At 30.9% G+C, this 23,584-nt stretch overlaps 1 long non-coding RNA gene across 1 annotated transcript in view; it reads right to left on the bottom strand.

Moving 5' to 3' along the window:
* Positions 1-719: 719 nt before the first annotated feature.
* The window catches only part of LOC134706942 (uncharacterized), a 33,399-nt gene continuing 10,534 nt past the window's right edge, over positions 720-23,584 (bottom strand). Inside the window, exons 2-4 of the long non-coding RNA XR_010105672.1 lie at positions 5,650-5,816; positions 2,906-2,999; positions 720-918 (exon numbers count right to left, since the gene is read on the bottom strand). This is a non-coding gene — a long non-coding RNA (uncharacterized LOC134706942). The remainder of the gene's footprint in view (positions 919-2,905; positions 3,000-5,649; positions 5,817-23,584) is intronic.

Here is a 23,584-nt window from a genome sequence, read left to right as displayed (position 1 = left end):
AAGATAATCGCATGCTGCCTATTCGTTTATCAAAAGAGTGAACGAAAGAAACATGATTTGAAGCTGCATCAGAAACATTTTACGTACGCGTAAAAACAATAAAAGATCTAGAGTACACAACGTATTTGCTTTTTTGCCACATGCCACTATATACCCATCTTATTGTTTGCCTTTGGTTTTTGTGGGAAATCGTTTGCTTGTACTTTTTGTATTAGAAAATGTTTTGTTTCTTAGATAGGGTCATATAATCTTCTGTGACCCCTTCTGTCATGGTAAAATAATTATCTTAGGTTATCAAACACGAATGTTTTTGATATGGTTATATTTACACATTAACTGCTTACAAAACATTTGAATTTTTTTAAACACTATGCTTTTCTACATCAGGAACAGATTACCCAAGCTGGTTTTTTAACAAAATGTTTGGAAATTGATGTCCTCGGTGCTCTTCAACTTCGTACTTTATTTGTTCTTTTTAATCTTTATGGATTTGAACGTCACTGATGAGTCTTTTGTTGACGAAACGCGCATCTGACGTAAATACAAAATTTAATCCTGGTATCTATGAATAGTGTATGTCTGTGTTTGGCTTTGAGTAGAATGTGTTTGTTAGAAAATATGTAAGCAAAGACGAAATTATTAAATGAAAAATGAAAAAAAAATATAAAGTATTGGATATGTTTTAATTTTGTTTCTTATGAGCTCAAAAGCAAGGAAAAAATAACTAGCCCTCTTCATATGAATCACAAAATATTTTATTTATTGAATTTGAAGAACGACTTTTAAATTATATTGGTGTCTCGGGTTAAATCATATCAAAACAAATCAAATAATTTTCAGTTTAATCTGCGAATCCTGATTTGCAGAAGACGATTACCCTATTGAACTGTTTTGTGTGCATCGATACATTTCGTTAATCTGTAATAAATCAAAATAAGTATATAAGAACAGATGATCTAACTGCTGGTGTTAATAGTTTGTATACTTGTATGAATCACAATGTTAAAGATAAAATGTCACATAATGACATTCAACACCTAAAGCTGTCACCAGTTTGAGAAGCCAAACCAATTCAAAGGTGAAGACAGTCGGGGGGAAAAAAACATTTGTAAAGTACTAATGGGAAAAACAAATATGACGAACATAAACCAGAGACAACTAGTTTATGGCACTTGTGACAGAGATTTAAAACATGTTTGTTTCCGGTCAAACCTTTAACCTTTATTTATAAAGACAGAAAAAACAGCTGTGAAAATCATGCATTTGGAAAGAGCTCTTAAAGACATTTTTTAGCTAACGTATTTTATATTTTAAAAGAAATATATGACAAAAAATTATATAGGTTGACATTACATTTGATATTTGACAAAATAGCTTTTCATAACAATGACAAAAACAAAAAAGTTGACCGTCCATTGCAGTTACCTTCACTTATTTATATATCTAAATAAACTCATCATAGATACCAAGACTAAATTTTATATAAACGCCAGACGTGCGTTTCGTCTAAAAAAGACTCATCAGTGACGCTCAAATCCAAAAAAGTTAAAAAAAAAAATTTAAAAAAAAAGGCCAAATAAAGTACGAAGTTGAAGAGCATTGAGGACCGAAATTCAGTAAAGTTTTCCCAAATACAGCTTAGGTAATATATGCCTGAGGTAGAAAAGCCTTAGTATTTCAAAAAGTCAAAAATTTCAATAACATTCTTGCCAATTTTGTCTTTAAAAATGTTTTCCTCTCACCCTCCAATGTTCCTGATAAAAAATAATAGCAGTAGCTTCTATGCTTAGAAGACGGATACTTTTGGCAATATTGACTTATTCGTATATCTTGTATGGCTGACATTTCTTTTAAAGTAGCTCTCTATCGATCGAAGTTTTTAAGATTAAAGTCAAAACAGAAGAAAAACAGTCAAATTAGTCGTTGGATATTTGTCTCATTGACTAGATTCAGCAAAATATATTACCAGTACAAGATTTTCAGTCTCACAATTTCCATTCAACACAAAAGATGCAAATGCACTGAAGCATTTACAATATCGTGTGTTTTTTGTAAACTCAAAGGCAATTACTTGTGTATGGTGTTTGAACAGAACATTTTGATGACTTACTTGAAGTTCATGTTTTTCTGATAATGTTTGATTCTTGCAATTTCTCGCTTTTTCCAATATATATATTTTTTTCCGTTTAAATCATTGGAAAAAGGAAAACATCGTCTTTCAAATGCAAACAAATGAATCGATCATGATGACTGATTTATAGTTATCAAAAGTACCAGGATTATAATTTAGTACGCCAGACGCTATAGCATTAACATAAAAGGTCAGATTTACTTTTCGAAATTTCTTTTTCTCTCTGAAAATTTTTAAAATAATAACAACAAATGCAAATTTACTATCAACAAATATCTCGGTGTCAGTTATAAAAACGCTCATCATAGATACCAAGATTGAAATTTTGTATTTGCGCCACACGCGCGTTGTGTCTTCATAAGATTCTCAAGTGACGCTCGAATAAAAGAAAAGTAAAAATTTCAAATGAAGTTCGGATTTAAAAATATTGGACAAAATTCCTATATGTTTTTTTTAAAATACATGTTTTCTATTCATGAGGTGTCAAATGCAAGCTCCACCGTTATCCGTCCGACAATTTCATGGTGTCCCATTCATTATTCTCAACATTTTTCAAAAAATGTTTTCGGCTGCGGAAGACAAATTTTACCTACAAATAATCAAGACGTGACTTAATAAAAAGAAAATGATCTAATGTACCCCACGAGTTGAAGTGTTTGCCACAAAACCATGATGCTATATCCGCATCTTATTTTTAGCTCACGTTCTTGTGCACATATTTTGCTTCTAAATTGTGTAAAAAACTGTTTTGTTATCTGCATCATGTACACTTACTGACAATGGGGCATCTCTTTTTCGATAATGCGTCCATGGTAAAATATTACCTGCGTGGTCCGTAATCCCAATTTCCATAAGTATTTGCATCTGCCTAAAATTATTTGATATCAAAATATTTTGAATATTTCAACTTTACCAGACTGAGCTTTGTGGGGTTTGATTTGCTCAGTCTTAAGTTTTCAATGTTGTGTTTTATGTGTATTGTTCGTCTTTTGATTTTATTTTGGGGTTTTGTATTGGTTTGTTTTCGGCTATGTTTTTTTTTTACTAATGAGTATAAATGTCCCTGTGGCATCTTTCTTTTCTCTTTAGAGATTTTCACTGTAAATTTGCTTTGGGTGGAATTCTACGTATTCTCTAGAATATATACCGGTATGCATATAGTCGAACCTACATATGGATCTTTTTATGTATTGATTTGGACAAAGGTTGCTTTAATTTGTTAGATAATCACATGAATAAAACATCATCGAAAACCACGAAGATTGGTACCCCACGAACAAATGTTCTTTCACAGTATATGATAAACCGTTCGAAATTGTTAAATACACGATATTCAGGATACTTTTTTATCAGTTTTTTACTGTTAGGTGCGCTCTTAATATATTCTTTACTTAATATTTCTTTAGAATGTAACATCTTCAGAACCAATAATGATGAAAACATATCTAATAATAAAGTTTTATTGAAGCCATTTGTACCATAATGATGCCTAGAGATATCCATGTACATAAAGTTAAGCCACAGTCTAACGGTATTAGGCGTTTGCACTAATGTGTAACTTATTATACAAAATTATTTTCTTTTGTAACTGATTTTATATCTACCGATGTCAGAAGTGCAGAATATTATAATCATATTGGAACTGTTTGCGTTTCATTAGTAAGTGGTAACTCCAAAAAATAGGAACGCAAAATATACTTGTGATTTTTTTTCCACTTAATTGCGTAAAACAAGATGTAAACAATTAAAGGTCACATGCTAGCATTCAACAATGATTAAAAATACACTAAATATATAAATAAAAACGATACTCGAATTTTTTATAGTACAAAAATGAAAATGAAACAAATATGACGTACATCCACCAGCGATAACTGGTTTGGGGCACTGATAACAGGGATTAACATGCTTGTGTGTGGACAACCTATACCTTTATTTTGGACAGTGTGTAACATTACAACATTTTAACAAGCTGTGAACATCGTAAGCTCAACTTGACCGATCGGTTTTTAACTGAGAAAGAAAAAAATAACATAACAACACATATTGTTAAACTAATAATATTTGAAGTTACTAAAAGCTGTTTCAATCTTCTTAAAAGAACCATTCGGTCAGTTTATGTTGACATATCATCCGTATAAGGCTGGTACAGAAACATCGTGGATACTTAGTCATAAAATCCTTTATAGTATAGGGACTTAAGTAATACTGCAAAGTAGATAATAACCCAAAATGACTTAAAACGACAGCTTGTGGTGCTACTTTTTTTACCAATGTTTATTTGAGTTGTCAGAGAACTCACACCCCTTTCTTTTCATTTATTCAAATACAGAAACTAAAGGCTTTATCTGACATGTTCTCATATAAAATGATTCGATACAACTACAAACTTTTCGTAAAATGAGACCAATATGAGTCAAAATCTTGTTGGAATTTGGTAATAAGTTTATTGAGCCTAGTGTCTGCACACCGGTATTTTTAAAGATATGGATGACAAAACAATAGATTTATATCAAATTTAGGGAAAAACTTAAAAGTGGCTCTCAAGAGCCTGAATCGCTCATCTTAATTTTTTTGGTTAAATCTCTCATCAATGATTATTTTGGCTTTTCAATTTATTTAAAAATGTTCTTTGAATCGTCCTATTTTCTTCAAAAGCCAAAAAAAAAATCATTTTCTCCTATGTTCTATTTTAGCTGTGTTTCTTGACATACAAGGAAATAAAATATAAAATGTATACTAGATACTCTGAAACTCATTAGCCTAAGTTTGGCTGAAACTGATACAGCAGTTTCAAAGGAGAAGATTTTTTAAAGTAAGTCAACATGATGAACAAATTGTGAAAAAAGTCTTTAAGGGGCAATAATTTTGGTCAAATTAACTTATTTGTAGATCTTACTTTGCTGATAATTTTTGCTGTTTACAGTTTATCTTTATCTATAATAATATTCAAGATAATGACCAAAAACTGCAAAATTTCCTTAAAATTACCAATTAAGTGGCAGCAACTCAACAATGGGTTGTTTAATTCATCTGAAAATTTCAGGGATGATAGATCTAAACCTAATGAACATTTTTACCCCTGTCAGATTTGCTCTAAATGCTTACGTTTTTGAGATATAAGCCAAAAACTGCATTTTACCCCCATGTTCTATTTTTTGCCATGGCGGCCATGTTTTTTTCACAAAATGAAAAATAAAACACAATCTTTATTCTAGATACCCTAAGGATCATTCAGCTAAAGTTTGGTTGTAATTGGTTCAGAGGAGAAGATCTTTGAAATAGTTTACGACGACGACGACGACGTGATGGCAAAAGCTCACATTTCCTTTTAGGAAAGGTGAGCTTAAAATGTCATTCATTTAGATTAAATATTAATAAGTTTGGCTTTGTTCCTGACTATGTTATTCAAGTGTCAAGCTTCTTATTCAGTATTTTGTTATTGCTCACTCCAGGACAATGACACCTATAATAAGTCGACTCACTATTGCAGCTAGTTCTATTATTTTAATACCTACCTTTCTTGACCATTTGCTTTTAAAACGCTTTCTATGGCTAGCTTCTGTTTAAAAATCATGTTGAATGGTGATTGATAATTTTGGCAATATTGACTTATGTGAATTAGGATGACATTTTGTAGCGTTCAAAGTATCTCTCTGTTTTTCAAATTTTTCAAAGCTATAGCCTAAAAAACAAAAAGAGTAAAACACGTAGTTGGAAATAAAATTGAGAATGGAAATGAAATTGAGAATTGGAAAGTTGACTAATTGGCAAATAAACACATCTCCTTTATGATATTCTAGTACAATTACTCCTATTAGGAGTAACTTAAAAATTTTCTGACATTAAACTTGCGATTCATATTTTGCTGACCATTTTCATTTTTTAAATTTCTTTCTTTCTGCTTTTATAGTATTCGATAGGAGACACAAAAAGGTTAAAATCGATACTTTTAAGAGCGACTTCTAAAATCAATATAATATTGCTAACCTTCGTCATGGTGACAAATATCTAGAACTCACATACATTAGTTATGAATGATATATGTCTATCTATAACATTTTCAAAAAGTAAACGAAAACGAAAAACAATATTTGCTAATAAAAAAAGGAAATCTTACGACATGAAACGTGCAAAACTGCAAAACCTGCAGATTTAACCTCAATTCTTGCTCCCTTTATCGAAACATTTGTAAATCTAGCAATCAATAAGAACAGATGATGAAAAAAAAAATCATAAATAGACGGTGTGCTCTTTTGTTTTTAATCTTTGATAGAAAAAAGTAATAACAAAAAAATACTGAACTCCGAGGAAAATTCAAAAAGGAAAGTTCAAAATCAAAAGTCCTAACAAAAGTGCTTCAACACAATAAAAAAAACCAGTAAGGATATTTATTTCTATTGATACACCATGGTTTTGGAATTCCGTCATAATTCCTTTTTCTTTAATGCATGATTTGCTTAGAATAATTTATAGATTCTGTTAAAATCAGGGGGAACAAATTGAGGAATAAAAATCATATTATTTTATTGAAGTGACAATTGTTTTAAGATTACTAACGTCTAAAATTCAGAATACGACACAATCCATGTGTTCGTAGGTAGTAGATGTTTTTGTGTCCTGTTAAATTGTTCCTTTTAGAATTGTTATACGATGATGGCTGATGTACCTATATTTTGACTATTTTATTTATTGTGACTGTTTATTTAACGCATCAAGTAAATGTAGCGGAATTTGATGAGACTGTTATTAAAGTGAGAGGGTTAGCGCTATATAACCAGGTTTTATCCACCATTTTCTACATTTGAAAATGCCTGTTCCAAGACAGGAATATGACAGTTCTTATCCATTCGTTTTTGATGCGTTTTGTTATTTGATTTTGCCATGTGATTATGGACTTTCCAAATTGATTTTCCTCTGAGTTCAGTATTTTTGTGATTTCATTTTTTACACTGAACTTCAGTTATATAACGCAAAAGAGAATGTGTAGATAAATTATTCATATTAAGATCCATTTTGTTACATCTTGTGATCAATTTTATTTGACAATCGCCAATGGCAGTCAGCAAGGTTAAAGAACATCAGTTGTTCGACCTGTTAGTCAAATGCGTTTTGTTTTAATATACTTTTTTACTTTTTTGGTCTTTATGAAATTGTTGTTTGTGCTGTATTTAGACCCTTCTACAACGAAATTTGGTTTTACATGCAAACGTATAGAATTTAATACTAAACAGAAAACAATAAACATGCGGCCAAGATATTATGCCACAAACATAAGGATACATTGTACACCAGATCCGGATTTCGACAAGAAATGTCTCTTCAGTGATTTAAGGGATCGAAACAGTATTTGGAAGGCCATATAATTTACCCTCAATTTAAGATAGACACTTGAATATAAAGAGTCAATATAGGATGAACGGATCATATAAACCGGAGGGAATATATATATATATATATTATAACGCAGAAAGCTGTTACTACAGTGGTAAAGGTTAATCATTGTATCTTGATTGCAAATATGTATCTATCTTATATTCCGTTTCTATGTATGCTGGCGGGGTTTGTTTCTGATTTTGTATCAGTTTAGTTTTCTGTTATTCCTGGTTTTCCACTTATTTGTTCCTTCGATTTTGGTTTGAGACTCTAGTATATTTTCGCTTAATAGATTTATTTATATTTAAATATGTTTTTAAATAGTGGAAATAATGGAACACTATCAGACTATAACGATGCATTCTTTAAATTTTCACCTTTATAAAGAAAATTATCATTATAAATGGATGGGAAATATCTCTTTTCCAAAGGTTACAAATTGCAACTTTTGATATATCTTTCACTGCTGTAAATATGTTTTTTTTAAATGAAAATACAATGTTATACCATAATTCAATTCTGATAACTTTATGCAAACACATTATCTGTCTTTACTTGATTTATATTACCTTTCAATTGTTTGGCCTTTTAACTTTTTTCTTTTTGTTTTACCGTTCTTTATCAAACATCATTAATGAGTCTTTTGTAGACAAAACGGGTGTCTTATGTTTAAAATTATAACCTGGTATCTTTATGCGTTTGTTTTTATTATTCTGTTGTGTCAAACTTTATAGTTTTGTACGTTGTTCAATGATTTGGTATTGTGGCTTATACATTATAATAGTGTTTGATTTCCTTTTCAAATTGCTTTGACATTGTTTGCATGGCTACCGTCGTTGTTCATATACAGTTTGGTTGTTTTTAATAAATGTTAAATTCATGATTTCGCACTGAAAGTATGAGAAAACAATTTAACCTTTCTACATGTTACTGGATTTATGTCATTTTGACATTTGATAATGACACGTGAATCTCACTTCGAGTACCAACAAGTAAAGAAGACATTGCACCGTTAATAGTGTTAACTAATCATGACTTTGCTTTCTTCCATTATTAAAGTAGTAAGAACATTTGTAAAGAAAAATCAGTTCAACATGTTTAATTTTGAGGAAGATTTTCAGGAGTTATTTGATTTTGTAATAGAAGGTAACTTTGCGGAGGCTTAAGAACAATCGATCACTTATAGTGATGTTAATTTTAAGAACTCTGCAAAATCTACTTTGCTGATGACCGCATGCCAGTTTACTGCAAATTAAAACGAAATTCTAAGATTTGTACAGTTTCTATTGCAAAAAGGTGCGTACATCAGTACAAAGGATGCGTCGGGAAGATCGGCTATAGACTACTGTAAACAAAATGAACCCTATCAAGTAAAATTGTATATAAACACATCATCGATACCAGGACTAACTTTAGTGTATACGCCTGACGAGCGTAACGTTTACAAAAGACTCATCAGTGACGCTCAAATCCAAAAAAGTTAAAAAAAAAAAAAAGGCCAAATAAAGTACGAAGTTGAAGAGCATTGAGGACCAAAATTCCTAAAAGTTTTGCCAAATACAGCTAAGGTAATATATGCCTTAGGTAGAAAAGCATTAGTATTTCAAAAAAAATCTAAAATTTGTAAACAGTAAATTTATAAATGTATATTTCATCACTTTGAATCGTAATTAATTCAAGGTCTGAGCAGACATCATACTTGAAAAACAGAATCGAGTTCAGTTTGGATGAATAGCATTTATATCCTAGGGACAATGACAAAGATACATAAATTTGAATTCGTATAAAGATTCATGTATACAAAGTATGTTCAGACATTAATGTCTCAGTATGTATGGAGTCCAATCTTCATGTTTACTTGTCGGAACAGAATAAAAATGACTTAAGCGACGTTTTATATAAAAGCAGTGATATTTTGAAATAGTAATTTAAGGAGGTAGACCTAGGTTAAGGGAAATAACTCTTAAAATCATCAGAACGTTTGTGTCAACCATTTTCAAAAATATATTCTAAGCTTTTATGTTACAAAGATTATTTTCGATCTGTTTCAGGTAAATGCTTAAAATACATTGATGAACTTGACTTTTACAAACGCTTAACTGATTTAAAGAGTTGTCTCCCTGAACCAAGGTCTACCCCCTTAAATGGAACAATAATTGTTTATTATTTAATTCTTTTAGATGATCGACACGATCAAAAAAATTGAATGTACTTATATGTTTAAATATTTTATTAAAAATGTTTTCAATAAAATAGTTTCACACAATTGTCATATATGTGTTACTTGTTACTTCCGTTAAATCAATTGACCAATTATTCTGTTCATTGTTACACTGCATGTTCATGTATACTAAATTTTAGATTTATACTTTGTCGAAAATAAAGTTTTCAAAAATGCAAGTAGACTGCGAAACATACACCGAAATATCTTTAGAACACGTTCTTGTATTTGCTAACATAAAAAAAAATGCCAAAATTGAAAACTTGACTTATCAAAATACCAAACATTTCTAAAAACAAAAAAGAATAAACCAATGGGTGATTTGAGAAACACAGATATTGAAATATATAATATCGAAAATTACGAAACAAAATTTCAAAAACAATTTATGCAAGCATACTTTTTTAAACTTGGAAAGAACTTTTATGTCTCGGAAAATAAAGACTGTACTATAATCAGCTCAGTACAAATCATACCCCGTGTAGTATGCGATTAAAGGCCAGATGAACTTCATCTCAAGACAAATGACTCGGTTAACTATTGCACAGTTAGTCACAAGCCCTTAATCAAGGACATTCGTATATGTGTATATTATATATTTTAATTACCATGCTCAATGTACAGCGCCTTTGAATATTTTTTTATTTTTTATTTAGGTTGCTCTATAAATTGTCATCATTTTGTATCATCTGGGTGATATGTTTTTGATATGTTGGGGCCGATGTTATTTTCCTCGCGCGTAACGTATTAGTCTTTTGTATACGAAATGTCTGTCTAGTGTCCAATTCATATTTTCTTTTCAATTGTTATATTGTAGTGGTATGGGTCTACTATTTATTCGTTTTCTCTTATTTTTAAGTGTAAATTCACATTACTTTAAGACGTGTCACGGTACTTATCTAATTCAGGTATTTTTGTTTTGATGTTATATTTGTTGTTCTCATAGAATTTTGTCTAATGCTTAGTCCGTTTCTGTGTGTGTTACATTTTAATGTTGTATCGTTGTTCTCCTCTTATATTTAATGCGTTTCCCTCAGTTTTAGTTTGTTACCCCTATTTTGTTTCTGTCCATGGATGTATGATTTTTGAACAGCGGTATACTACTGTTGCCTATATTCATCTACTACATTTAAGTGTTCGATTCATATTTCCTTTTCATTTGACCCTGGCATTGTTTGCTGTGATATTTTGATTTTAATCAAAAACAAAAACAAATGATTTCGCACTGATAGTATGAGAAAAACAACTTAACCTTTCTAAAGGTTGCCGGATTATTAACATTTTGACATTTGATGATGGCACGTGAATCTCACTACGAGTATATAAAAGGAAAGAAGACACGGCATCGTTGGTAGTATTAACTGATCATGGCTTTGCTTTCCACCATCGTTAAAGTAGTAAGAAAATATATAAAGAAAAATCAGTTCGACATGTCAAAATTTAAGGAAGATTTTCAGGAGTTATTTGATTTGGTAAAAGAAGGTAATTTTGCGGAGGCTCAAGAACAATTAATCACTTACAGCGATGTTAATTTTAAGAACTCTGCAAAGTCTACTTTGTTAATGACAGCATGTCAGTCAACTGCTAATAAAAACGAAATTCTTAGGTTTGTACAGTTTTTATTACAGAAGGGTGCTTACATCATGACAAAAGATGCGTCGGGAAAAACAGCAATAGACTTTTGTGAACAAAATGAACTCTTTCAAGTCAAGATGTTGTTGTGTCAAACAATGGACTGCATTATTGCGGAAAATATCTTCAAATCATTCTAGATAGTGGTTATTTCATCAGTATGGATTGTAATTAATTCCATGTTTGTAAAAACATTTGTGTATCATACATGAAAAGCAGATTCAAGTTCCGTGGGATAAAACAAGTCGATTGCACATTTACAAAGGGGCATGACTTTGGATTCACAAGAAGAACGATGTATGGAAAGTTGTTTTATACTTGAAGACGCAAGCATGTTTCATTGTGTATGGAGTCTCATCTTCGAATGTACTCACAGGAACTGAATAAAGTGACTTCAAATAATATTTACACAAACACAGTGAGCTCTATCAATATTTCAATGGAAAATGTGTTTATTCTTTGAAATGTTTTATAGGCTGATCGACACGAATTTTAAATTTGTATGTACTTATATTTTAGAATATATTATTAAAATGTTTTCAAATAAATGGTTTCATACAACTGTTAAACATGTAACTTTTAATTTCATCCGTGTAACCATTAGACCAATTCAGATTTAACCTTTATCAGAAATGTAGATTTCAAATAATGCAAGCAGACTACAAAACACACCGAAAGCATAAAAGACAAACAGGACGTGGGTAAGTGCAAACCGAAAAGAAATATAACTTTGGATTAACAAATAACTGAAATTGAAAGCTTGAAATAATACCAACAATTTATTATGAAAAAATAGACCAATGCATAATTCGAGAAACACAGAAATATAAATTATCAAAACGTACAAAATAAAGATTTCAAAAACAATTTGAACAAAGACACCTATTTTTAAACTTTGGTGTTCCAGAAAAAAAAGATTGAGCAAACACCACCAATAAGCAAATCTCATAACCTGTAGTAAGATATGAAAGGAAACATAGGACTTCATCTACACACAAGGGACTTGGATTACTATTACACAGTTTAGAAGTCCTCAACATTCGTATATGAAGCGCAAGCTACAAAGTAGTCTATCATCAGGGTGACATGTTTTGAATATGTTTTTGCCGATGTAAAATTGTTTTTATAATCTCACAATCAAAGACAAATAACAATAACATCGAACTCCAAGGAACATTCAATTCACAAAGTACCTTATCAAGTTATCAGACACATCGAACGAACGGAAAACAACTGTCAAATGAAATGATTTAACTACGTTTTGATCATCTAAACCGACATTTTTTGGTTATTTCTGGTAAAATTCAAGCAATGAAAAAGATTTAACTAGTATCAAATATTTCAGGTTATATGAAACACATACAAATAAATAGCAACACTAAACGTGGGACTTTTATAACACTTTAGCTGTAATACCATCAAATCATAGAACGTCACACCCGGTTGCATATGAAAATAGGTCGAAAAAAATATCCCATTGAATTTGACAGTTGTAGATAATTAATCTTTAACACTTTTTATGAGAACATCCCCTTGAAATATGACTTTTTCATAAATAGCAGTTGCCAGAAAAAGCCATACTTAGTGTTTTGGGGAATTTTTTCTCGTTATGTCTTATTTTCTGGTATAACAGAACATTTCCCTTAGAAATACTTTCATTGTTTGGTAATGTGTTTTGTATATGCGACTCTTTGTATTTATTTTGTTCTTATAACGCGACTCTGTACTTTAAAAGATCCAGTCAGTATGATATTGTTCTATTATATGTCATTATGATATATTTCTATTTTGAACTACAATATACGTTGAATTAGTGGAATTAACTATTTTTGGATTTTTATAAATTCTATATATAACTTTTGGACTAGTTTAAATCTCTGTCTATTTCTGAAATTAATCATTACATACTTTTGATTGTTTAACCCTGTATGCTAACATTGCCTATGTAAATTTTAAACTTGTTTGTATGCACATTGAACGACAAATTTATGTGACGTATAAAATTTTATTACGTCAGACACTAAAATCAATGAATGTGTTCGTAGATAGTAGATGTTTTTGTGTTCTGTTAAATTGTCTGCTTTAAAAAGTAAAAACACAAAAATACCGAACTCCGAGGAAAATTCAAAAAGGAAAATCAAAAATCAAATGGCAAAATCAAAAGTCCAAACACATCAAACGAATGGGTAACAACTGTCATATTCCTGACTTGGTACAGGCATTTTCTAATGTAGAAAATGGTGGATTGAACCTGGTTTTATAGCTAGCTAAACCTCTCACTTATATGACAGTCGCATCAAATTCCATTAAATTGTCAACGATGCATGAACAAAACAAACATACTCAAAGAGTTATACGATGATGACTGATGTACCCATATTTTTATTGTGTCTGTTTATGTAAGTATAACGAAATTTGATGAGACTGTCATTAAAGTGAGAGGGTTAGCGCTATAGAACCAGGTTTAATCCCCCATTTTCTTCATTTGAAAATGCCTGTACCAAGTCAGGAATATGACAGTTCTTGTCCATTCGTTTTTAATGCGTTTTGTTATTTGATTTTGACATGTGATTATGGACTTTACGAATTGATTTTTCTCTAAGTTCAGTATTTTTATGATTTTACTTTTTAATTAATATACAGTTGTAAGTAAATGAAATTATGCTTAAGTAGTAACAAAAAATTATTCACTAAAAGAGAAGCTTTTTACGTCCCTCTATGGAACGCAGTGTAAGTTCAAGAATTATTGAAAACTCCTTGGAGACAGTAGAGTTTTATATGGATATTTCACTTAGCTTGAATACTTAAATTACTCATTTATTTTGACATTTCTATCCTCAATGAGTAAATATTACCCCAAAATTTGTATTTATCGGCCTCAAAAGTGAATTTTTTTAAACGACGGTACAAATGGAGTATAAGAAACCTTATAAGGTAGACCAATAGGTCCATTCGCAGAATTCATCATCATAAAGTCATCTTTTGTATCATATTAAACTGTTTATAAGCTAAAAAAATCTTTAGTCTATAAGTTAAATAACTCTTTGATCATTTATTAGTCCAAACTTTATTCTATAATGATGCGGATTGGTTTTGAATATTTGAAGACATTTTTATTAGAAACGATTGAACTGATTATGACAAACTTAACAGGAATGCTTTAAATAATCTGTATTACATATGAAAAAAATCACATTCAGTTTATTCAGTTATTCAACAAAAAAGTCTGTTTAAAAGCTGTTCATATTATATTTAAAGAGTTGGAAAGTAATTTAATCTTATTCGGGAATGAAACATATAGAGTAAAAACATTTTCTAAAGCGCTAATGCCACCCTTATACAATAGTATTGGGTCAACAGGCGACAAGAAAACCTCTGTGTTATAATGCGGATCCTGATTTGGGTAGTGTGTGTGCCTATAATCGTAGTTTATTGAAAAGATTACGATAATTGTCACACCCCTGCATAGATTTTCATCAATGCTGTGTTTACATTATACACAATTCACACAATTTTGTTTAAACTTTGACAAAGAAAAAATAAAATGAAAAATTCGGAATGATTTGGTTAACATGGTTAAAGAAAAAGTGTTTGTTTCAATAATAAACTTTAGACTACGCTACAATTAAATAAGACAATTTATATATATAGTTTGTTAGTGTCCTTTCTACTTGGTATGAAACATTCAACTAGTTTTCATTTATATAATGAAAGAGTGCAGCAATATTCAAAAGACAAAATATTTAATCATTGAAACAACAAGTATTTTTTTCAAGATATATTTTTTATCTAAATATATCTTTCGCAAAACGCACGTCTGGCGTACTAACTGACAAGCTTTTTTGTGATTTTAAAGACGCGTGAGTGACCTAGAAAATGAATCAACATATTAGTACTCAAATATTATCAACAAACATCTACATTTAGTAAATCACTAAGAGGTAAATAAATAAAATTAACGGTACTAATTTTCTTGCACCAGATGCGCATTTCGACAATACATGTCTCTTCAGTGATGCTCGTGGCCAAAATATTTGAAATCCAAAACTTATAGGTAAGCTGACGACAATGACAAAGGAGGTAAATCAATTAATTAACAAGATCAGTCCTGTTGTTGTTCCAATCACTCACGTGTCTGAGAACATGAGCAACCTATTCTAACAAATGTTGATCAAAGGTCACATGAGGTACCAAGATTATAATTTAGTACGCAAGACGCGGGTTTCGTCTTCATAAGACTCATCAGTGACGCTCAAATCAAAATATTCATAAAGCCAAACAAATACAAAGTTGAAGAGCATTGGGGATCCAAAATTCCAAAAAGTTGTACCAAATACGGCTAAGGTAATCTATGCCTGGGATAAGAAAATCCTTAGTTTTTCGAAAAATTCAAAGTTTTGTAAACAGCAAATTTATAAAAAAAAATGACCACATTATTGATATTCATGTCAACACCAAAGTGATGACTACTGGGTTATTGATACCCTCGGGGACGAAACGTCCATCAGCAGTGGCATCAACCCAGTGGTGTAAATAGTTATCAAAGGTACCAAGATTATAATTTAGTACGCCAGACGCCGGTTTCGTCTACATAACACTCATCAGTAACGCTCAAATGAATATATTTATAAAGCCAAACAAATACAAAGTTGAAGAGCATTGAGGATCAAAAATTCCAAAAAGTTATGCCAAAAACGGCTAAGGTAGTATTAGCCTGGGATAAGAAAATCCATATTTCGTAAGATTAAAACACAAAATAAATAAGACACAATACAAATATAATGTATCAATATAATGACTTCTGACTTGGGCTAGGAATTAGAAATCAACACATAATTATGAAAGCAGGGTCATAATGTACTCACTAGCACGCGAATCTAACTAAGGTATCCAAAGCTGTTGACGATGTGTTATAATCCATTAAGAATAAAGTACAAAGTTGTGAAAAATTACAGATCACAGTAATTGTTATTACCTATTTATCGATACATGTTTTAACTTATGTATTAAATTATTCAAAATGTGTAAACCTAAGAGCAAACGGGCTGTTAAAGACATTGTTCATTGATTTTAATAATTTATTTTACTCATGCATAGCTCTCGGCTTTAAGTTTGGATTAGATTGAAGATTGTCAAAATATGCATCTGGTGCACTCCAAATAGTGTCATTAAAAACCAGTATAGTTTTAAAAACACGTAAAACATAGACATCTGATATTATAGTTATATAAGCATTGCACCTTGAGCTATCTTTATTTCTTTCAAAAGTGGACAAACAAAATTTAGAAAGCGGAAAACTATTAAAGCTGTGTATGAGATATATCTTCATCAAAAAGAAAGAAAATGCAAAGGATACAATACTAACTTGTTTGTTAACCATTTCCTTTTCCTATTAAGTCATACTCCTTATATGCGTGATAAAAAATCAAAAAAAGTATTGACAAACTAATTGTATGCCCGCTGTATAACACACATTTGTGTTTTATGTACTAATAAATACAATGTCTTACCTAAATCCAATTCTATAAACTTAATTTTTATCTCCAACATGCTTTTGTTTGCCTAACTGTCTATTGGATTTTCAATTTGAAAGTATGAGAAAAACAACTTAACCTTTCTAAAGGTTGCCGGATTATTAACATTTTGACATTTGATGATGGCACGTGAATCTCACTACGAGTATATAAAAGGAAAGAAGACACGGCATCGTTGGTAGTATTAACTGATCATGGCTTTGCTTTCCACCATCGTTAAAGTAGTAAGAAAATATATAAAGAAAAATCAGTTCGACATGTCAAAATTTAAGGAAGATTTTCAGGAGTTATTTGATTTGGTAAAAGAAGGTAATTTTGCGGAGGCTCAAGAACAATTAATCACTTACAGCGATGTTAATTTTAAGAACTCTGCAAAGTCTACTTTGTTAATGACAGCATGTCAGTCAACTGCTAATAAAAACGAAATTCTTAGGTTTGTACAGTTTTTATTACAGAAGGGTGCTTACATCATGACAAAAGATGCGTCGGGAAAAACAGCAATAGACTTTTGTGAACAAAATGAACTCTTTCAAGTCAAGATGTTCTTGTGTCAAACAATGGACTGCATTATTGCGGAAAATATCTTCAAATCGTTCTAGATAGTGGTTATTTCATCAGTATGGATTGTAATTAATTCCATGTTTGTAAAAACATTTGTGTATCATACATGAAAAGCAGATTCAAGTTCGGTGGGATAAAACAAGTCGATTGCACATTTACAAAGGGGCATGACTTTGGATTCCCAAGAAGAACGATATATGGAAAGTTTTTTATACTTGAAGACGCACACATGTTTCATTGTGTATGGAGTCTCATCTTCGAATGTACTCACAGGAACTGAATAAAGTGACTTCAAATAATATTTACATAAACACAGTGAGCTCTATCAATATTTCAATGGAAAAATTGTTTATTATTTGAAATGTTTTATAGGCTGATCGACACGAATTTTAAGTTTGTATGTACTTATATTTTAGAATATATTATTAAAATGTTTTCAAATAAATAGTCTCATACAACTGTTAAACGTGTAACTTTTAATTTCATCCGTGTAACCATTAGACCAATTCAGATTTAACCTTTATCAGAAATGTAGATTTCAAATAATGCAAGCAGACTACAAAACACACACCGAAAGCATAAAAGACAAAAACGACGTGGGTTAGTGCAAACCGAAAAGAAATATAACTTTAGATTAACAAATGTCTGAAATTGAAAGCTTGAAAAAATACCAACAATTTATTATGAAAAAATAGACCAATGCATAATTCGAGAAACACAGAAATTGAAATATAAATTATCAAAACGTACAAAATAAAGATTTCAAAAACAATTTGAACAAAGACACCTATTTTTAAACTTTGGTGTTCCAGAAAATAAAGATTGAGCAAACACCACCAATAAGCAAATCTCATAACCTGTAGTAAGATATAAAAGGAAACATAGGACTTCATCTACACACAAGGGACTTGGATCACTATTGCACAGTTTAGAAATACTCAACATTCGTATATGAAGCGCAAGCTACAAAGTAGTCTATCATCAGGGTGACATGTTTTGAATATGTTTTTGCCGATGTAAAATTGTTTTTATAATCTCACAATCAAAGACAAATAACAATAACATCGAACTCCAAGGAACATTCAATTCACAAAGTACCTTATCAAGTTATCAGACACATCGAACGAACGGGAAACAACTGTCAAATGAAATGATTTAACTACGTTTTGATCATCTAAACCGACATTTTTTGGTTATTTCTGGTAAAATTCAAGCAATGAAAAAGATTTAACTAGTATCAAATATTTCAGGTTATATGAAACACATACAAATAAATAGCAACACTAAACGTGGGATTTTTATAACACTTTAGCTGTTATACCATCAAATCATAGAACGTCACACCCGGTTGCATATGAAAATAGGTCGAAAAAAATATCCCATTGAATTTGACAGTTGTAGATAATTAATCTTTAACACTTTTTATGAGAACATCCCCTTGAAATAGGACTTTTTCATAAATAGCAGTTGCCAGAAAAAGCCATACTTAGTGTTTTGGGGAATTTTTTCTCGTTATTTCTTATTTTCTGCTATAACAGAACATTTCCCTTAGAAATACTTTCATTGTTTGGTAATGTGTTTTGTATATGCGACTCTTTGTATTTATTTTGTTTTTATAACGCGACTCTGTACTTTAAAAGATCCAGTCAGTATGATATTGTTCTATTATATGTCATTATGATATATTTCTATTTTGAACTACAATATACGTTGAATTAGTGGAATTAACTATTTTTGGATTTTTATAAATTCTATATATAACTTTTGGACTAGTTTAAATCTCTGTCTATTTCTGAAATTAATCATTACATACTTTTGATTGTTTAACCCTGTATGCTTACATTGCCTATGTAAATTTTAAATTTGTTTGTATGCACATTGAACGACAAATTTATGTGACGTATACAATTTTCTTACGTCAGACACTAAAATCAATGAATGTGTTCGTAGATAGTAGATGTTTTTGTGTTCTGTTAAATTGTCTGCTTTAAAAGTGTTATACGATGATGACTGATGTACCAAGTCAGGAATATGACAGTTCTTGTCCATTCGTTTTTAATGCGTTTTGTTATTTGATTTTGACATGTGATTGAAACATATAGAGTAAAAACATTTTCTAAACCGCTAATGCCACCCTTATACAATAGTATTGGGTCAACAGGCGACAAGAAAACCTCTGTGTTATAATGCGGATCCTGATTTGGGTAGTGTGTGTGCCTATAATCGTAGTTTATTGAAAAGATTACGATAATTGTCACACCCCTGCATAGATTTTCATCAATGCTGTGTTTACATTATACACAATTAACACAATTTTGTTTAAACTTTGACAAAGAAAAAATAAAATGAAAAATTCGGAATGATTTGGTTAACATGGTTAAAGAAAAAGTGTTTGTTTCAATAATAAACTTTAGACTACGCTACAATTAAATAAGACAATTTATATATATAGTTTGTTAGTGTCCTTTCTACTTGGTATGAAACATTCAACTAGTTTTCATTTATATAATGTAAGAGTGCAGCAATATTCAAAAGACAAAATATTTAATCATTGAAACAACAAGTATTTTTTTCAAGATATATTTTTTATCTAAATATATCTTTCGCAAAACGCACGTCTGGCGTACTAACTGACAAGCCTTTTTGTGATTTTAAAGACGCGTGAGTGACCTAGAAAATGAATCAACATGCTAGTACTCAAATATTATCAACAAACATCTACATTTAGTAAATCACTAAGAGGTAAATAAATAAAATTAACGGTACTAATTTTCTTGCACCAGATGCGCATTTCGACAATACATGTCTCTTCAGTGATGCTCGTGGCCAAAATATTTGAAATCCAAAACTTATAGGTAAGCTGACGACAATGACAAAGGAGGTAAATCAATTAATTAACGAGATCAGTCCTGTTGTTGTTCCAATCACTGACGTGTCTGAGAACATGAGCAACCTATTCTAACAAATGTTGATCAAAGGTCACATGAGGTACCAAGATTATAATTAAGTACGCAAGACGCGGGTTTCGTCTTCATAAGACTCATCAGTGACGCTCAAATCAAAATATTCATAAAGCCAAACAAATACAAAGTTGAAGAGCATTGGGGATCCAAAATTCCAAAAAGTTGTGCCAAATACGGCTAAGGTAATCTATGCCTGGGATAAGAAAATCCTTAGTTTTTCGAAAAATTCAAAGTTTTGTAAACAGCAAATTTATATAGTTTGTTAGTGTCCTTTCTACTTGGTATGAAACATTCAACTAGTTTTCATTTATATTATGAAAGAGTGCAGCAATATTCAAAAGACAAAATATTTAATCATTGAAACAACAAGTATTTTTTTCAAGATATATTTTTTATCTAAATATATCTTTCGCAAAACGCACGTCTGGCGTACTAACTGACAAGCCTTTTTGTGATTTTAAAGACGCGTGAGTGACCTAGAAAATGAATCAACATACTAGTACTCAAATATTATCAACAAACATCTACATTTAGTAAATCACTAAGAGGTAAATAAATAAAATTAACGGTACTAATTTTCTTGCACCAGATGCGCATTTCGACAATACATGTCTCTTCAGTGATGCTCGTGGCCAAAATATTTGAAATCCAAAACTTATAGGTAAGCTGACGACAATGACAAAGGAGGTAAATCAATTAATTAACGAGATCAGTCCTGTTGTTGTTCCAATCACTCACGTGTCTGAGAACATGAGCAACCTATTCTAACAAATGTTGATCAAAGGTCACATGAGGTACCAAGATTATAATTTAGTACGCAAGACGCGGGTTTCGTCTTCATAAGACTCATCAGTGACGCTCAAATCAAAATATTCATAAAGCCAAACAAATACAAAGTTAAAGAGCATTGGGGATCCAAAATTCCAAAAAGTTGTGCCAAATACGGCTAAGGTAATCTATGCCTGGGATAAGAAAATCCTTAGTTTTTCGAAAAATTCAAAGTTTTGTAAACAGCAAATTTATATAGTTTGTTAGTGTCCTTTCTACTTGGTATGAAACATTCAACTAGTTTTCATTTATATAATGAAAGAGTGCAGCAATATTCAAAAGACAAAATATTTAATCATTGAAACAACAAGTATTTTTTTCAAGATATATTTTTTATCTAAATATATCTTTCGCAAAACGCACGTCTGGCGTACTAACTGACAAGCCTTTTTGTGATTTTAAAGACGCGTGAGTGACCTAGAAAATGAATCAACATAGTAGTACTCAAATATTATCAACAAACATCTACATTTAGTAAATCACTAAGAGGTAAATAAATAAAATTAACGGTACTAATTTTCTTGCACCAGATGCGCATTTCGACAATACATGTCTCTTCAGTGATGCTCGTGGCCAAAATATTTGAAATCCAAAACTTATAGGTAAGCTGACGACAATGACAAAGGAGGTAAATCAATTAATTAACGAGATCAGTCCTGTTGTTGTTCCAATCACTCACGTGTCTGAGAACATGAGCAACCTATTCTAACAAATGTTGATCAAAGGTCACATGAGGTACCAAGATTATAATTTAGTACGCAAGACGCGGGTTTCGTCTTCATAAGACTCATCAGTGACGCTCAAATCAAAATATTCATAAAGCCAAACAAATACAAAGTTGAAGAGCATTGGGGATCCAAAATTCCAAAAAGTTGTGCCAAATACGGCTAAGGTAATCTATGCCTGGGATAAGAAAATCCTTAGTTTTTCGAAAAATTCAAAGTTTTGTAAACAGCAAATTTATAAAAAAAAAATGACCACATTATTGATATTCATGTCAACACCAAAGTGTTGACTACTGGGTTATTGATACCCTCGGGGACGAAACGTCCATCAGCAGTGGCATCAACCCAGTGGTGTAGATAGTTATCAAAGGTACCAAGATTATAATTTAGTACGCCAGACGCCGGTTTCGTCTACATAACACTCATCAGTAACGCTCAAATGAATATATTTATAAAGCCAAACAAATACAAAGTTGAAGAGCATTGAGGATCAAAAATTCCAAAAAGTTATGCCAAATACGGCTAAGGTAGTATAAGCCTGGGATAAGAAAATCCATATTTCGTAAGATTAAAACACAAAATAAATAAGACACAATACAAATATAATGTATCAATATAATGACTTCTGACTTGGGCTAGGAATTAGAAATCAACACATAATTATGAAAGCAGGGTCATAATGTACTCACTAGCACGCGAATCTAACTAAGGTATCCAAAGCTGTTGACGATATGTTATAATCCATTAAGAATAAAGTACAAAGTTGAGAAAAATTACAGATCACAGTAATTGTTATTACCTATTTATCGATACATGTTTTAACTTATGTATTGAATTATTCAAAATGTGTAAACCTAAGAGCAAACGGGCTGTTAAAGACATTGTTCATTGATTTTAATAATTTATTTTACTCATGCATAGCTCTCGGCTTTAAGTTTGGATTAGATTGAAGATTGTCAAAATATGCATCTGGTGCACTCCAAATAGTGTCATTAAATACCAGTATAGTTTTAAAAACACGTAAAACATAGACATCTGATATTATAGTTATATAAGCATTGCACCTTGAGCTATCTTTATTTCTTTCAAAAGTGGACAAACAAAATTTAGAAAGCGGAAAACTATTAAAGCTGTGTATGAGATATATCTTCATCAAAAAGAAAGAAAATGCAAATGATACAATACTAACTTGTTTGTTAACCATTTCCTTTTCCTATTAAGTCATACTCCTTATATGCGTGATAAAAAAATCAAAAAAAGTATTGACAAACTAATTGTATGCCCGCTGTATAACACACATTTGTGTTTTATGTGCTAATAAATACAATGTCTTACCTAAATCCAATTCTATAAACTTAATTTTTATCTCCAACATGCTTTTGTTTGCCTAACTGTTTATTGGATTTTCAATTTGAAAGTATGAGAAAAACAACTTAACCTTTCTAAAGGTTGCCGGATTATTAACATTTTGACATTTGATGATGGCACGTGAATCTCATTACGAGTGTATAAAAGGAAAGAAGACACGGCATCGTTGATTGTATTAACTGATCATGGCTTTGCTTTCCACCATCGTTAAAGTAGTAAGAAAATATATAAAGAAAAATCAGTTC

Source organism: Mytilus trossulus, chromosome 1 (genome assembly GCF_036588685.1).
Source record: "Mytilus trossulus isolate FHL-02 chromosome 1, PNRI_Mtr1.1.1.hap1, whole genome shotgun sequence".
In the NCBI taxonomy this organism is placed as follows: Eukaryota; Metazoa; Mollusca; class Bivalvia; order Mytilida; family Mytilidae; genus Mytilus; species Mytilus trossulus.
The sequence above is the reverse complement of the archived record's forward strand: the minus strand, read 5'-3'. Positions and strand labels throughout refer to the sequence as shown.